Source organism: Bidens hawaiensis, unplaced genomic scaffold, assembly GCF_021521415.1.
Source record: "Bidens hawaiensis isolate Kalapana, Puna unplaced genomic scaffold, B.hawaiensis_p1.1 tig00026629_1, whole genome shotgun sequence".
NCBI lineage: Eukaryota > Viridiplantae > Streptophyta > Magnoliopsida > Asterales > Asteraceae > Bidens > Bidens hawaiensis.
Window position 1 is genome coordinate 25,299 of NW_027494287.1, and position 6,000 is coordinate 31,298.

The window sequence follows — 6,000 nt, forward strand, 5'->3', positions numbered from 1 at the left end:
GCCTTGAAAATTTGGAGACACTATCTCTGTGGTACGAAGTGTGTGGTGTTTAGTGATCATAAGAGTCTCCAACACATTTTCGATAAAAAAGAACTCAATATGAGACAACGTCGATGGGCCGAGTTGCTTAGAGACTACGAATGCAAAATTCGCTATCATCCTGGAAAGGAGAATGTCGTGGCCGAGGCTCTCAGTCGTAAGAAGCCACTCAAATCTATACTTCTTACTTTTGTTCTTGTTCAAAATTGCTTACCGAGGGAAATATGTGATGAGATGTCGTGTGGTGCTGAAACCCAACTCGAAACTAAACCCAATGGTCTGATTTACTTTCTGAACCACTTTTGGATCCCCAATCGTGATAATCTTCGCACATTTATTATGGACAAAGTTCACAAGTCACGATATTCCATACATCCCGGTGCAGATAAGATGTACGCTAACCTTCATTCTATCTATTGGTGGCCTGGAATGAAGAAAGATGTCGTTGTGTATGTTTCTAAATGCCTCACGTGCTCCAAAGTGAAAGCCAAACTTCATTGACCTTTTGGCTTACTCGAGCAACCTCCCGTCCCCGAGTGGAAATAGGAAGGAATTGCTATGGATTTTACCACTAAGCTTCCTTCTACCCGCAAGCAACATGATAGTATTTGGGTAATCGTTGATCATCTAACCAAGTCTGCTCATTTTATTCCCATCAAAGAGACGTATTATGTTGATCAGTTGGCGCGTATTTACGTTGAGAAGATTGTTTGTCATCATGGAACTCCATTATCTATTATATCCGATCGTGATGGTTGTTTTACTTCTCGTTTTTGGAAGTCTCTTCAATCCGCTTTGGGTACTCGATTGGATCTTAGTACTGCTTATCACCCGCAATCTGATGGTCAATCCGAGCGCACGATTCAAACTTTAGAAGATATGCTCCTTTTTTGTGTTCTCGATTTTGGAGGCAATTGGGATGTTCATCTACCGCTTATCAAGTTGTCGTATAATAATAGCTTTCACTCTAGTATTGGTATGGCACCTTTTTAAGAGCTCTATGGTCGTAAATGTCGTTCTCCAATTTGTTGGAACGACGTTGGTAAATCTCAAATCACTGGTCCTGAATTGGTTCAAGAAACTACTGACCGTATTGCTCAAATCCGTCAAAACCTCCTTGCTGCTCGTAGTTGTCAAAAGAGTTATGCTGATAAGAGACGTAAAACCCTAGAGTTCAGTGCTGATGATTTTGTCTTACTCAAAGCTTCCTCTTGGAAGGAAGTTGTTCGTTTTGGAAAGAAAGGAAAACCAGCTTCTTATTTTGTTGGTCCCTTTGAGATTGTTGATAAAGTTGGTCCTATTGCTTATCGACTCAAACTACCTGTTGAACTCTCTAATATTCACCATTGTTTCATGTTTCTAACCTCAAGAAGTGTCTTGTCAAGGGTAGTCTCCACATTCCTCTCGATGAAGTTAGTATTGACGAAACTATGCATTTTATTGAGCAACCCGTTGAGATCATGGATCATAAGGACAAAGTTACTAAGCGAAGCCGCATTCCTCTAGTTAAAGTTCGTTGAAATTCCAAGCAAGGCACCGATTTTACGTGGGAGCATGAAGACTAGATAAAACTCAAATACCCTCATCTTTTCTTTTTTTACTAATTCTCTAATTTTGGGACGAAATTCCCAAAAGTAAGGGATACTGTAACCATTCGGGTTTTACCACATCTCAATGTAACCGTTACCTGACCCATTTATGGGTCAAGGGCTAGTTCATTAATAATATTCCGCATTTACCGAGATAGTTTAATTATTTTGCTAATAATTAGGTATTTATAATTAAATCTTTAACATATTTACACTTTTAGCCCAAATTATATAATCTTATCTCTTATGTATCCAACCTCAAACTTCGGGGATCAGATTGTGACTTTGTGTTATAACCCATTTCTTGATATGGATGTCCAGGAACCCATACCCGTATCCACTTGGGTTTTCTTTAACCCGAATTCAAGAATCACTATCTTGGGCATTAATTCTCGTTTATTTGATGAAATTGATCTTGTGTATCATTTAATATTGTCAACCTCGGCCTAACCGACGATCTATACATGTTAATTATTTTATTGTGATCTGTTTTTTATATTAACCTAACCGTCAACCTATTGACCTTTTGATCACGAAATTGTTTATGATATTTCAGTTAATCACAAAGATACGTTCCTTATTGAGTGGCCGACCTTAACCCCTTATATAATTTGATTAGTTTGGCTGTTTAATTACTCGTTGACACACCATCATCACCGACCACTGTCAAGATCTATTAACCCTCTTCTGTTCACTGTTTGAGGTAATTAAACACATAGATATGATCGTGCTGTCTTGTTTTTCATTAACCCTATGATTAATTTGATCAAATATAACAGAATTGATCAAATCGATTTCTAGGGTTTGTATAATCAATCTGTTATGTCTGCTTTTGTATATAAAAAATTAATGGAAACCAATTTTAATCGCACGTCGCTGGTAGCCCAGCTGGATAACCACATGTATCACAGGGGGGCAGGTCATGGGTTCGACCCTCTGCACCCCTTATTTTTAGTTAATTTTGGTTATTTTTCTTTTAAACACTTAATAACTATATAATATTAATAGTAATAATTAATTAAAACCATTTTAATAAAAACCGACTTTGTAATACTCGTTTTTCTCTAGTTTTCGTTCATGTATATATGCATATAAGCATATATATATATATATATATATATATATATATATATATATATATATAATTTAAAAACTAATGTTTTGATATATTTATAAATCAAGTAAACTAATTTTTTATATATACTTATAAAACTAATAATAATATTTATCAACATATGTTTTCATAAATCAAACTAATTATTTTAAATAATAAGTCCTTATATATAATATTATGTTATTACACTATTAAATTAATATTGTTTATCTAGTTGTCGTAATAAATCATGTACTTTACTTAGCGTATCCGTTCTCTTTGTTCCTCATTAGGCTTTGTACGTCTTTGAGGTGAGTACCACATTCCCCATATATTATTCGTTTTTCACGTTTTGGGGACATATGCGTAAATATATTTTTATATATACTTATACACAAAACTGCAACTATTGTCTTATGTGCTAACGAATTGTACACCATACTTGTTATGTGCTTATGTGCTCATTTTGAATCGCATTCGGAAAGGTCCAGCATAATCTCATAAATAGTATGATCATACGCCAGTCGTTGTAGCTATTGTGCTTCTCAACATCTCATTTATAATTGCTCATTGGTTAATTTGTTATTCTCATATGACTTGTTGCACTACTTATTTTGATATATTATATGTACACGAAACTGGTGTGTTGCTCACTCAACCTTGTGTTGAAAAATCTATTTTATTTTCAACGCATATGCAGATCATCGTGTGGTATGAAGTAGTTGAAGTTGGAAGATCACTTAAGAAATTATATTAGAGAATATTTAATGTGAAAATTATTTTTATGGTTATATTTGTTTGATGCTTGATTTGTTTTTTCGGGATATTGTAATGAATATTTGTTTTATTTGAAATTACTAAATAGATATTGAAATTTATAATGTTGCATGATAATAACCTTGAGAGTTGTGGGCAATCAGTTCACGCCCCGAAATTTCCGCCGTAGGTTGGGGTGTGACAGCTAACTTGGCTACAAGATCCATCATAAATTTATCTACAATACCATATAAAGATAAATTTTTGGAGTCAGTTTGGTTTGCGCTGCTACGATGTCCTGTACTACTTCTACTCGTTTAACTTCTATTTTTCACGAACCGAACCTTCTAAAATTTTGTTTGTGACCTATTATTAATATTTTTGCTGAGTATATATTATTTTAGGTCTTTTCCGACGTTTGAGAATATTTTTTCGGACTTTTAACTTTTCGAACACGATATAATATATCACTTAAATTTTTGGAGTTTTTGGACTAAGTTAACATAAAACACATCTTTTCTCTAAAAGCACCTACAAAAATGAATCCTAAAAATAACCTGAACCATCCATTCCCCACTTTCGAGCAATACCATGCTCCGCAAAATCAACCGAAATAACTGAGCGTAAACTTTCAGTGGTTACCGAACACAGGAAACCAACCGAACTTAAACTATCAATTTTCTTTTCCCGGCCCAAACTTAAACATGTACTCCAACTTCCTCAACCCCCCAAAGCCCCATGACGGTGTTCTGGTCTAGCCAACCGACGGCAAGGGGGGATAAGTTTTTGTCGATGGCGATGGTTTGAAGAATATTATTATTACTATAATAATAATAGTATTATTATTATTATGTTTTGACCATTATAATGGTCATAAATTTAAAAAAATATAAGACTATATATATATACACATATACATATATACATATATATATATATATATATATGTACCATCTTCTTCTCCAATGTCATTTCCCACAACATCAATTCATACAAAAATACATCTTTTCTCTAAAAATATTACAAAAATAAATACTAGAAACAACCATAACCATCCATTCCCCGCTTTCAGGCAATACCATGCTCCGCAAAACCAACCGAACTGTAACATTCCGTTTTCTTGTTTCAGTTAATAAAATAAATTATGAGTTATTATGAGTTGGGCTTGTGTTGGGTTAAATAGATATGAGTTATGGACTTGGGTTAAAAAGGAAAGAAGAAAAGACCATGGGCTTAAGCCCATGATCCATAATATATAAACCATAATTACCCATTAATTCATTCATTTCATATATTCCATACACCACCCAAAACACACACTTAAGCTCTCTCTCTCTCTAGTTCTCTCTTTCTCTTACCCGAACCAAGAAGGAAAACCAAGCACCGACCCGAGGTAATGAAAATATGATAGTGTACGGATTCAAACCATCTAGATTTAGCCGTGAACGGCGAGCCGACACCCTTAAACCATGAAAGTCACGAGATCATGGTGGAATCGGGTGTAAACCGATCAAAGGATGAGCTTAGGGGTCACCCTAGCTCAAATCTGGATCGAACGGGACGAAAAGCGGTAAAAAACGGTGCGAAAATACGTTTTTCTTGCCACCGCCCGTTTTTCCAGAGATGATGGTGCCGGAAAAGGTGTACGAGGTAAGGGAATGTCGGAGAATGTTTCTGACATTCTCTGACCTAACCCTAATTCGTTAACGCAAGTTAAACGAACTAGCCTTAATTCGGATTCAAATTCGTTAAGGAAAGAATGGCAAACTAGCCCCATTCGTTAAGGTCCAATTCGTTATGAGGACCAGTTTGTCATAAGGTCCAATTTGTTATGAGGACCGGTTCGTTATAGTAACCAATCCGTCATGATGGGAGATTCGTTATAATTGTTAATTCGTTATGAAGTAACGAATGAGTTCATTCGTTATGACCCACCATTTGTTAAGGACTGGATAATGAACAGAAGTTTGAAGAATGACAGAAAGGTCCCTAGACTTAGAATAAAATGGATAAATTACAAAGAAGCCCTCAAACTTTTAAGTTAGCGAATAAAATAATAATTAAAATCCTAATGGAAAATGTGTTAAGAAAGTTAATGAAAATTAAAATTTTTCCAAGCTGACCTGGCAGCTCAACCCCAGCCAGGGTCTCTGCCCTTTGGACCCTACAAGTGGGTTGCCGCCCCTAGAACCCCGCGTCTAGGGGCTCTGCCCCCGGACTCTCGTTCGTTAAGGGTAATAATTAAACTAGAAACACGATATGGGTAGTAATAGTTAATTGATACGTGTAATTGTTATACAGTTAGTCGCACACAGCTCAAGAAATGAATAACCATTAACGGTGAACGTAACCGAGTTTAGGTGAGTTTCTAGCCCCATTCCTTGTTATGTTTTCGGGGCTGTGTGCATACGCGATGTGATTAGTTAATACACTTACCTTAAGTGGTGAGTGTATGCCTCGTATGATTATTGTATGAATGAATGCTTGATGGTGCGTGAATGATCTTCGGATATTGCATGTAGG